This window comes from Pantherophis guttatus, chromosome 4, assembly GCF_059756535.1.
Source record: "Pantherophis guttatus breed Tessera chromosome 4, ASM5975653v1, whole genome shotgun sequence".
NCBI classification, from domain to species: domain Eukaryota; kingdom Metazoa; phylum Chordata; class Lepidosauria; order Squamata; family Colubridae; genus Pantherophis; species Pantherophis guttatus.
This window is the reverse complement of record NC_142066.1, coordinates 141,852,363-141,864,666: the sequence shown is the minus strand read 5'-3', so window position 1 is coordinate 141,864,666 and position 12,304 is coordinate 141,852,363. Positions and strand designations below refer to the sequence as shown.

Below are 12,304 nucleotides of genomic sequence, written 5' to 3'. Positions count from 1 at the left end.
ACATGAGATAGTCTGGGAATATGAGTTAAAGTTCAAATTAAACTCTTACCCTAATCCTAAACTTCACTAACAAGAGTAGATATAAATGATTAGTTATCACAATAGAGAAAGAAAGAGGGAGATGGCAGGCAGGGGGGGCATCAGAATTAGTAATAGAATTGGTGCACCTATTCAGAGGATCAATTAATAGATAGAAAATAATATGTGAGCTGCAGGTCCTCAGTATAATTGCTAACTGAGACCAAATTGCCGAATGATTTCCCCCAGGGCTTCCTGTAAGAAGCTAAATATCATGGAAAGCAAAGTAGAATCCTGCAATATTCTTCAGAACAAAAGCTTTACGGTAAAGTGGATGTTCTACTACTGCTATTTTTCAGAACCAATTTGCAACAAAAAAATCAGAGCCCATATAGCACCTTGTCTCCTAACAGAAATATCATGGGATGTTCTTGAATGATAACTTTGGTTGACAATGTCAAAATCCAGGTTTCAAGAATGCTAACATTTTGGGAGAGGATTTTTTTTTTTTTTTGCTTACAATCTGTTGCTGAATTTAGAATAGGTCTAGCTGTCTGAATCCCAGATTATTATTTTTTAAAACCTTATCATTGTGTTCAGAGCTTCCTTAAAGTTTAATCTTTTCTGAACAGCCATCTTTTTATCGTTGAATGAAAAGAGTTTCATGGTTCACCAGGCTAGTGTTCATTGCTTAGTTTAAACTAAGCCGTTAAAATTGAATTTCTTCATAATGTAAACAATCTGTTTTACCTAGGGTTATTTTTTTTAAATCTGTAGTAGAGCTTCTTAATATTAGTGGAATTTATCACTAGTGCTGGGTCATTTGGGTGTCCTTTCCAGTTTATTAGAAATTTATGGTTCAGTTTTCTTATTGTATTTGTCTAAAAAAAATAAAAGGAGTACATTAATTCCTCCCTGCCCATGTCTCATGCTACTTTCCAGCTGCCTATTTAACTATTTATGTACTCACTCTAAACTGCTATCTTCTATTGACCTGCAGTTAAGAACTAATGCATTTGAAATTGCAAATTAAAGTTGCTAAGTGTGAAAATGCTTGAAACGCACAAATTATCTGGCCAGAAGAATATAACCCTAATTAAGGAAAATGAGGAGCTGTTGCTAATTGTTTTAGATCATTATAGATTACTGGAAATGTATAACATGTCTACAGGACATTTAAGAAGTATTGACTTTGTTTTCCCAAGCAATACTCACAACAGTTCAGTACAATGGTTAAGGCAGCAGCCAGCTTAGCACAGAATTTAAGATACCGTAATTCTCCAATAGCACCATTAAAGAAAAGGCAAAAGAAGAAATAAAAGTATAAGAAGTGCAACAATTTTAGGGGGGGGGGGACAGAAAGGGGGGGGAAATCAAAGCAATAGGACAAAATCATTTCTGGCTTGAATCCCATTTCTGAAAATTGCACATGTATCTTCCTTAATTATTCCTTTCAGAGCAGCAATCAATAGTCCAGAGTAAATTTCGTATAGCTCCAAAATCAAACATGAAAAATGTGTAGCTAAAGCCCTCTTGGTCTTTACCTCTTTTTGAACAATTCCTTTCTGACATTTAAATCAGCACTAGGTCAGGAAGAAACCATTTATACCTGTAGAATAACATAGTTTATAATAACATAGTTTGCAATACTGGTTGTACAGTATTGAAAAATGGATTCATGAATTGACTCAACATGGGAAATATTTTTTCTTTTCCCTAGCATTTACCGTAAGAACTGTTGGTTCACTGGGAATAAACCTCAGTGTATCCTTGCTTTCACAGAGTCATTTTATGCTGAAACAACTTAGATCACCTTTATTTTAATTGTCTATGGCTAGATGTTGTGTAATTGAAGAAAAAATTCTGTTTCATAATTCCTTGTATTTAATATTCCTGGCTGAGCTAAGCCAAACATTTGGCCTTTTTTTTATTGCCTATAGATGCTAAATATCTTGTATCAAGCAAGCTGACAGAATTATCCTAGTCATAGTAATAGCTAGATATATTAAACCCACTCCTTAAAACCATAACCATTGTGGAACTCGTGTTATAATTCCTTTTGAGGGATAAGTGACAAGAAATTCTGGATGCACACGTTTGAAAATATTACCTTTATGTGCAGAAGTATTGCTAATTGTTTTCAATCAGTTACAGAGAAAATTGTGCATTCAATTTTTGGAAGCAATTTTCCCCCTTTCTTTTGCATATGCATTGCACTTTTGAGTTACAAAAACCAAAAACACTGACTACTACAGACAAAAATACTGTATTGCTCTTCTTCATCTATTATGTTGGTTGGAAATGCATAACCTGACCTTTTCCATAAATAGTAGCTATAAACGAATTATATCAATTCCAGCATCAGCAACTTTAAATGCTAATTGTGCCTTTTGGTGGTTAAAGAGGTAGTCTATCCTCTTAACCTGCTGATAATTTATCATTTTTAATTCCAAAATCTGTGTTGTCGTTACCTGTTGTGTTTACACTTAGCAAGATGGATGATCAGTTCTTTTCCAATAAAATCTTACCAGACTTTTTATTGTTGTTCTCAAATACCATTTTCAAAAACTGAATATTGGCCACAGTCAACCTCATCCAAAGTATACTGTATTTTAATTTAGTAAATATAAACAAGACTACGCAGTTGGTCCCACTGCTGAGAAACCCAACCTAATCTTGGAGATGACTGGATCACTTTCCTTATTCTTTCTCATCATTGATTCTGCTGCTAATTGATAAAGTAATTGAACCACATGTCTTCTAGTTTGTTTTGAGTGTCATGATTATACTATGCCCTATTGACACGATTGGCATCCTGGGGTCAAAATATAGTGTTACATGGGAGCATAGTATTTCACGACAAAATAGCAATTTGAGTTTAAAGGAAAAACACCACCACAACGCATATGCTAACAAAAAGAAAATGCCAGTGATTAATTATATGATTCTCATGCCTTCACTAATACATAATTCTGGACATGGTTTTAAATATTTTATAAAGGAAGCTTCTGAAGCAGACATGTTAATAATTTATAGGCTTTGTAGTACATATCCGATTCTTAGACGTAGTGATAATTTTATAGCGTGCATGAAGGTTTGAAAAAATAAACCTCTTGATATGTACTTTCTAATGTTTCTATTTACTTTTTTCCTCCTAACTCAATTCTACATGTTACTCAAGAGATGCAAAGCATGTCTTAATGAATATTTTCATTTAGACCTAAACTATGTCAAGAAAGGACTAACATATCCATCCAATTTACTAATTGTAATCTGACTTTCTTTGTGGCCAATTCTTGTATAATTTAAATATGGATGACACAGACCTTGTTAAGAGGGGAAATATCAAGAGACTCTTAGGAGCTAAAAGTTGTATATGAATGTGATCTAAATAGAAGCTAGAGTTGTTCAAGAAAATATCTGTTGAGAAAGTTGCACTTGGGCTCTAAAGTTTGTATTATTATACATTTCTTTTTCTCATCTCGTCAGTTTCTTCGGCTTCCTATTTTTTCTTCACTTCCTATACACTGCATGAAATTGTTTAGGAATAGTATAATTACCATAGATGGATCAGTGAATTAAATACAATTATTTATTATTGTTTATCAGTTGAAAATGCATAGCATTTATATAGAAATGGAAAGATTTAAGGAAACAGGAATGAGAAAAATAGCATGCCTTTGATCCTAAAAGGGTGAGTAATTGTTGCAGAAAAAGCAATGGAAAAATAATCAAATGCAACAATGGTACGCATTCAATAACTTTCCAAATATTGTAGATATTGAAATTGTTCCACCATTTCAAAATGGTGAAATATGCTGGAATTGTAGTTCAACAATAGCTGGAAAGTCATTGATTGTCTATCCTTGAAATAGAGTATCCTAAACCACAAGTACTGTTTTGTTCTAGGTGACACTTGTTTCCCTTCCAAATAACTTAAATACGTGTTCAATATTTATTGGACTTATTAAGCTTATTAACCCTAACCCTAAAACTGAAGTAAGGTATTTAAACCAAAATCTGTTGGCGGCTTTCCAAATGTGTATGTTCTCAATGGCCTGCTGAATCTTCTTTAGGTCATGATTTGCAGTGACAGTCATACTTAAAAAGATCATTATAAAAAAATCTATGCTAGGATATAACTGTAAAATATAAACTATATTCTACAAATTTGAAAAATATACCAAAAGAAAAAAAAACAGCACAATCATCATTGTCGATGTTTCAGTTCTAAATAAGTTTTCTTATTTCACCAGAATATATCTTCAAAATATAATCTGTTCCAAAGCATAAGAATATTTTTTTTTTCCACTTTTCACATTAGTCTTTTGCAGCACAACCTCGTATGGTCTGCTATGAAACCCTATAAGCAACTGTGCTGGGTTTTGTTACCTTGATAATAATTTAACAAATTTCATGTGTGTTTACCTACATTTGAGAAATTACGAGTCCTCTCCCTGATTGAAATTTGGAAATCCTGATTGGGGGTAGAGGGGAAGAAAAAATGGTTTCCCAGGTCAAACTGATTCCATGGTTACCCCTTTTAGCCCATCAAATTGCTTTGCTCTAAGTATGTGTATGCCAATGTGTCTCTGTGTGAGAGAGAAGGAAGCATACAGGAGGGGGGAAAATGACAATAAAGCGCAATTAGAATGAACAGGCATGTCCCAATATGTCACTACAGTTTTGCCATTTCATATATATATGAATGATAGAGTAAGTGCCATGGTTTATTAAAATATGCAATTAAAACCTTCTCTATGGACATGTGTTGACAAGGTTAGCATGGCAGCTGAGTCACTGTCTCCCCATCTCTCAGTCTTGGCCAGTAATAAAGAGCTGCTCTTATTTGGATTTGCTAATAAATGTAGGCATTCATATTTTAGTAACTGATATGGATGGAAGAGACAAGATATAGATTTTTATTCTGAATTAGAAAGCTCTTTGAACTGAAGGTTGATTAATAATCATTCAAGATTAAAGTGCTTTCATGAACTAACACATACTGCTGAAAATTGCCTCACTTAAAAAGAAAAAAAAAAGAAAAGAAAAGAATGAACACTTTCAAAGCAATCATTTTCATAACTTGATAGATCAATTATCTGAGTGGGGGGAGATTATTTGTTCTCCTTTGCTAGTTCTAAAATGTTATGAAATGAAGAACATTCAGCTAATGTATTGTATAGTAACACAGGTGGAATTGATCTATTTAAGTGTTTCTGGAGGGCCCATTGGTCAAATCTCTGATCATTGTATTGGCATATTTTGTGACGCTTAAGGAATTCTATAGTGATGAGAAATAGCTGAACATTGGAATGCAATGTAATAACACAGTCCATTACAAAAAATGGGTCCTAGCTCACATTTGCCCCTTTGCTTTATGGCAATTAGCTTTTTGGGACATATACTGGATCTTTCAGTAGACCAAATTATGGTCAGGATGCACATCATTTCATTGTTATGATAATACATGAATAACAATCACAATACTGCTTAAACTTATATACCGCTCTGTAAGCGGTTTACAGAGTCAGCATATTGTCCCCAACAATCTGGGTTGTCATTTTACTGACTTTAAAAGGATGGAGTATTGATCCGTCAGGATCAAATTGCTGGCAGTCCACAGAATTAGCCTCCAACACAGGTAGTCTTTGACTTACAACAATTCACTTCGTGACCATTCAAAGCTACGATGACAATGAAAAAAAGTTATGACCATTTTTCACATTACGACTTTTGAAGCATCCCCATGATCATGTGATCAAAATTCAGGCAGTTGGCAACTGGTTCAGACTTATGACCTGTGTCCCAAGGTCATGTAATCCCCTTTTACAACCTTCTGACAAGCAAAGTCAATGGGGAAGCCGGATTCACTTAACAACCAGGTTACTAGCTTATCAACTGCAGTGATTCACTTAACAGCTGTGGCAAGAAAAGTCATAAAATGGGGCAAAACTCACTTAACAAATGTGTCACTTAGGAATAGAAATTTTGGGCTCAATTGTAGTCGTAAGTCAAGAACTTCCTGTACTGCATTCTAACCACCGCACCACCACAGCTCTTATCTGGAATGTGTTCTGGGAATGATACTGGGAACTAGCTGGTAGATTAGTAGAGTCATAAAGCAAATGGATTTCCGTTGTTTCTTTTTCTTTTTAGGATTTGTGAATTCCTATTAAATGTGACTGCATTTACTTTCATTCTCTACCCTTGTGTATTGTCACATGAGGTGCATTTTTCTAAAATTGATATTTGAAAATAAAGGAATGAATAGATCCTTTTATTTCTTGATGTAACTGTTGGTCAAAGAAAAATTTCTTCGAGAAAGAAGAGAAACAAACACTTCCTAGACTAAGTCTACTCCAGTAGATTCAGTAGGATAAACTTTAATTTTAGTCTGTCTGAAGGCTTTAAAAATCAATGGACTTTTATCAATCAAAGGATTAGCCGATAAGGTCTAGATTCACATGGAAATTGTATTAATAGCATTTGTTATATACCGTGTTTCCCCCAAAATAAGACCCTGTCTTATATTTTTTTGAACCCTGAAATAAGCACTTGGCCTTATTGCCATGCGCTCAAAAGCTCGATTGGGCTTATTATCAGAGGATGTCTTATTTTGGGGAAAACAGGGTACTCTTGCCATTGTCTTCCTTGCCAGCACTCTCACACTAATATTTTGTAGATAAAATTATGTGATTGTTTTACTAGTGTTCCTGAATTAAGCTACAGATCTCCCTTTTGCCTTAAATATATCTCCAGTTCAAAACAGGATATTAGTCCAAGTATTTTATTTATTTATTTATTTTATTAAATTTCTATACCACCCTACTCCCAAAGGAGGCGGGGCGGTGAACAGCCACAGAATAAAACACATAAATACAAAAATTTAAAATAAAATAAAATATAAAATAAAATAAAATATAAAATAAAATAGGAACAAATTGAGTATAATTGTAGAGTAAAAAATATTAAATATTTTTTGCTATTGTTAGCCCTGCAAAGTAGCCCAGACAAGAAACACAACCAGGAGAACTAGCTCTATCTTTATTATAAGTTTTACATCAACAGAATCTTGCAAAACTGAAAATATTTCTCCTCATCTTTCCTTTAATCTCTTTAATTCCCATACCATTCACCCATCTGTGGGCTGGGACATCTTTTACATGACAGTTCTGTACTGTCTGCCACTCTCACTCTTGGCCTCCAAGGTCATTTTCACATACCATTATGTCTGTGTTCTAAATCATTTCTATTAACCATTCTCTCTGAGAGGCAAATTGTTCATTTCATCACTCCATATGGCTACTAAACACACACACAAAACATATTTTAATATATAGTGTAGCTCACAGCATGGAAAAGCTGTGAGTCACATTTGATTATTTTTATCTGGAGGCTAAAACATATAAAGGGACTGGAGGCGAAAACATATAAAAGACGGCTGCTGGAATTGGGTATGTCTAGTTTAATGAAAAGAAGAACTAGGGATGAACATGATAACAGTGTTCCAGTATCTAAGGAGTTGCCACAAAGAAGAGGGGAGTCAACCTATTTTCCAAAGCACCTGAAGGCAGGACAGGAAGCAATGGATGGAAACTAATCAAGGAGAGAACCAACTTAGAAATAAGACGAAATTTCCTAACAGTTAGAACAATTAATCAGTGCAACAGCTTGCCTTCAGTTGTTATGGGTAAGAAGAAACTGGACAACCATTTATCTGAAATGGTATAGGGCCCTGCTTGAGCAGGGGCTGGACTAGAAGACCTCCAAGATCCCTTCCAAAACTGTCATTCTGTTATTCTGCTATCTTAAAAGATATCACTATAACAGTTGTCTGACCCATCTTAATTTTCAGTAGTGTTGTTTCTGTCTCATTGCAGTTCAAAAGGCATCTCCAGTAAGCATAGAGGAAAGTCCCAGTAGTTCAATATGTTGCCTGCTGAAAATCATAGAGCCCGGTCTAAATAACAGTATAGCTTTGACTTGGATGTCTAGAGGCACAGAATAATCTTAATGTATATATGTCTTTTTACTACTAGGATTGACAAATGGCAAAGCCCAATCATGTCCCAAATCTAACTCTTCCAGTTGAATTCCAGCCATTTTGTCAATCACAAATAAGTGCTGCTTATTGATACTATAAAACACTGTGGTTGGTTTTTTTTTTGCTTTGCTGCAGAATACCTTGTTAAAACAATATATATCAAGAATCATGAATAGAATAAAGTAGAATACTAGTGTGACCAAGTGCGATTGGACACACAAGGAATTTGTCTCCAGTGTAGAACCTCTCCCTGTACATAAAAACAACAAAGTAATATAATCATAAGATACTAATAAGAGAAGGTAGTAGAAAAGATGAGAAAGATAATAGTAATATAGGCCTACTACATGGGTAAATAATGTCCAGATTAAATACTACATGACCTAGATACACAATTGATGAAGTTGTGTTGGTAGCGGTAAATATTGCCTGTAATAAGCATTCGTGGAAGTTCATCTCAATAGGAAAACATCCAGTATTATGCAGTATAATTTCCCATCTCTACTTTACTATATGCACTCACAGTTGCTCTGCTGGATCCTTAAACTTTGTGGAACCAATTTGGTAAGGGAGGAGGTAAAAGGAGGGAGAGGATATTTGGTCTTCCAGCACTGTCTGTTGTGCTCATGGGAAGACATTGTTGGCTATAACCAATAAGCAGAAAGACATTTTTGCAGCGCATGACCTATGCACTGAAATTGAGGAGGTAAATCTTGTACTGTTGGCATGTGGTAAGAAAATTATGGTGTATTGAACCAGAAGGCTATGCGCTGCTTCAGTTTTTAAATCAGTGGAGGAAGAGATGCCTTATTGCAGAGTGAATGATTGCATCAAATCATGGGAGGCTAAAGATTTCAGCAATCTGTGATTTTGGTAAAGGGGAGCGAGAGGAATATTTCATTTGTGAAAATCAAGATGCTGCAAGGAGGTTTCTATTTTTATCAAAAAGGTTCTGGCCAGGAGGAGGGAGGGAAGGGCATAGAGAACAAAGCTAAACATTGAAAATGGCCCTAATTGGTCAGGATTGGCATAGGGGTATCTTTGTAGAACCGAAAAGGAAAAAGGCCAAGAATGCTTTATTCATGTTCCCTCAGCCTTTTATTTCTATTTCAGATATGATACTTCGAAAGGGCAGAAAGGCCAAAAGTAATATCTCAACCATAACAATCCTGTTTTATACCATCAGACTCAGGTTATCTTTCAGAATCAGATCAGATCAATCAGAATGCCAGAAAACAGTCCTGGTAGTCTTGCCTGAAAGGTTACTAATCAGTGTGATGCCCTTTTACCAACTTGGTCATGTAACTATGTGATATAGAAGGTCAGAGTTTACAAACTGTTGGGCTCTGCAATCTTTGAAGGCTGCTGTTCTCTGCCTTACATTTTCCATTGAAAAGTAATTGCTTTGAACACCAGAAATGATTATAGAAGATTATACCTTTTAAAGGCAATTGCAGAATTTTGTGCATTGGAGGAACAGCACGTTAGATGTAGCATGACTTGTGCGGCAATTACCTTGTTGTAGCTAATCTCAAAAGCTCAAATTGGCCATTATTTCAGCACAGTCTTTCTGTGCACCCAACAGAATGGAGAAAATGGCTGCCTTTGCCATAAGATTTGAAAGATGATGTGGGTGCTCCTAGGTGTCTGCCATAAATGGGAGTAGAGCTTAATTGAAATAAAATAAGCCATTTGAAAAGATCAAGAATGCTATGCCCAAAATAGTCACTATTAACACAGCAGGTCCCAGAGAGTTGTTAATGCCATAGGCTTTCATACAAACCCCCAACCTTTTACATTTAGAGACCTTTAAATCCTACCCATCTGCCTTTAGGAACAAAAGTGAAAGTGTAGCTCATCTCGACTGTCACTTTTATACTTCAAGCAGATAAGCAGATCTATTGAAATTGTATTGTTAGCGTGCTGAATGTTGAATTCTCATTCATATTTTAGCTGTTGGTGAACCTGACTAAGATGCTGTGAAGACAATGAAAGTGGATGTTTTCAAGCATACCATGCAAGTTGGATGCTGCAGAACATTTCAGCATCATAAGAGAATGGTGGTCCACCAGCCCTTAACTAAATAATGTTATTTATTATAATTTATTAAATTCAAGAGAATGCAAAAGACTTGTGGGTGACAGACATTGAGTTGGACTAAAAGAAAGCGCTGACACAAAGATCAATATCAATCAGATACCGTAATGAGGACTAAAAGACAGTGGTGGTAGCTATAGAAGTGCCAAGTGATAGCAACATCAGGAAGAATTATAAGAAACTGGAGAACTTCTGGGGCCTGAAAGAAGAACTAGAAAGGATATGGAAAAGGCCAAAATGGTCCCCTTGTGGTAGGAACACTCAGGATTGTGACTTCTAAGCTAGGAGAATGGCTCCAACAGATCCCAGGAATAATATCAGAGTTCTCTACCGAGAAGTGTTCAGTGCTAGGAATAACTACAATATTAGCCTTGATAAAGGATCCAAGAGTGACACATAGACAACAAGGCTAGAATTATCTCCTCCTCAATTATACCAAACTAAACAAATCATATTAGGGATGCGGTGGCTCAGTGGCTAAGACATTGAGCATGTCAATCAAAAGGTCGGCAGTTCACCGGTTTGAATCTCTAGTGCCGCATAACGGGATGAGCTCCCATTACTTGTCCCAGCTTCTGCCAACCTAGCAGTTTGAAAGCACGTTAAAAAAATTCAAGTAGAAAAATAGGGATCACCTTTGGTGGGAAGGTAACAGCATTCTATGCACCTTTGGCATTTAGTCATGCCAGCCACATGATCACAGAGACGTCTTCGGACAGCACTGGCTCTTTGGTTTTGAAATGGAGATGAGCACCACCCCCTAGAATCGGGAACGAGTAGCACATATGTGCAAAGGGAATCTTTACCTTTACCCAAACAAATCTTTACCTTGGATGGTACTCTTATGGCTACACAAAGACTGAAGCTTGGAAAATGGTTTTGCTAATCGTATATAATAGTATGTGCTTGGGATAGTCTTAGTTATTACTAGGACCCATGGTACTCATTTTTTTACAAGAAAACCAGGCTGAGTACAATCCAAAATTAAGATTATTTCTTTGAGAGATTCAATACTTTGTTCAAATTGCTAGAAAAATTGAGGAAGAAAGTTTTTTTGTTTCAGGACAATTCCATGCAAAAATCTCACAGAATCATCATGCTCTCTCCTTCAATAAAATGAAATGAAATAGTTTGTATTTTCTACAAAAATAATGATCCAAAATGTAGAAACTAACTTCTTGGTATATGCATCCTAAATGTTTGTCATAGCTACTATTGATGAAATGGAAAGTCAATGCTATACAGTACTTTTAAAAAAACAAAAATGTGAAGCGATCCTTAAGTGTGCCTTAGCTATCAATCCCTGCAGTTGTTCAAATTGGAAATAGAATACAGTACAATTTAGGTACAGGGTTTTTTTTTTTATTATTATTATTCAGTCCATCCCTACTAATAGATGTATTTCTTTTTGGAAAAATGAGGCAGTTAAGAATTTAGCCTGCTGTTGTCTCTCAGCTGAAGCCTTGGATCTGAAAAAGCTCCTACTGACATCAAAGAGACTTTGATTTGAACCAACAGAGGGGCAGACTTAAGGCCTTGAACTGTCACAATGGACATCTTTTTGACAAACCTTTCTTTACACCTAAAGACATTTAAACATCTTATTTGTCCCTCAAAGAAGAGGTGTTATTCACAGGAAATTTAATGTCTTAGCCCACTGAATATTGGAGGAAAAGTGTAATAATATTTCATTTTTGGTGTGTTTATGTCTGAGTAAGCATAAATTTTTTTGTTGTTGTTGTGTACTTGCTAAGTAATGTCTGACTCTTCATGACCCCATGGACCACAGCATGCCAGATTTTCTCCCTGCTCCCCCAATCCTCTACTTTCCCTCAGAGTTTGCCCAAATTCATGTTCATTTCATAAATGACACTATCTTAACCATCTGATCTTCTGCCGTCCCTTCTTCTTTTGCCTTCAATTTTTCCCAACTTCAGGGTCTTTTCCAGTGAGACCTCTCTTCTCATTTGGTGGTCAATATATTTGAGCTTCAGTATCTGAAGCTCAAATTAATCCAGATTAATTTCCTTTAGGATTGACTGATTTGATCTCTTTGTATGTAGTCCAAGCGATTCAGTAAACGTCTTCTCCAACATTCCAATTCAAAAGCATCGTTTTTCGACGCTCTACCTTCATGTCCAA

The 12,304-nt window shown here is 35.6% G+C and overlaps 1 protein-coding gene across 18 annotated transcripts in view; it reads left to right on the top strand.

Annotated features, from left to right (window-relative positions):
- PARD3 (par-3 family cell polarity regulator) overlaps nt 1-12,304 on the top strand; it is a 650,052-nt gene that overhangs the window by 595,751 nt on the left and 41,997 nt on the right. The window lies entirely within an intron of this gene.